We start from the raw sequence: 564 nt of genomic DNA on the forward strand, positions 1-564 counted from the left end.
AACAACTATGACTCAACTGTAGAAACAAAATGATTATTAGTTTTCATTTCATGTGTAGCTTTACACAATAAGTGTATCCCTGAAGAACTAGATGTAAATAATAATAATAAGTAGCATTTATATAGTATTTTAAAGTTTGCAAAACACTCTACATATATTGTCTCATTTGCTCCTATGTAAATTCCTGGAGAGCTGGGAATTAAAAATTGAAGGATATGTTCAATGCACTGAATGACTCATCATGCTTCTCCTCCACCCCCCTTTTGTCATATGTATAAATCTAAATTTAATATAATACATAGTGACAAGGAACTCCTGTATTATCCATAGGCAATGTCCACAGAATTAAATTCTATTCTGCAAACATGAATTAAAATACCTAAAATATGCAGAGCTCCATAGACCTTTAGAACTGGAAAGAAGAGGAGAGAGGATCTGGTCCAAACAGGGCCTAACTTGTTGAACTGAACTAAATTGACACTTATATCACTTCCATTTTTGGTCACTTCCATCTGGATTGTGCCGCTTGAAATCTGTTTCAAAAACTATGCATTGCTTTATGTG

Source organism: Vombatus ursinus, unplaced genomic scaffold (assembly GCF_900497805.2).
Source record: "Vombatus ursinus unplaced genomic scaffold, bare-nosed wombat genome assembly UNPS02015398.1, whole genome shotgun sequence".
NCBI lineage: Eukaryota > Metazoa > Chordata > Mammalia > Diprotodontia > Vombatidae > Vombatus > Vombatus ursinus.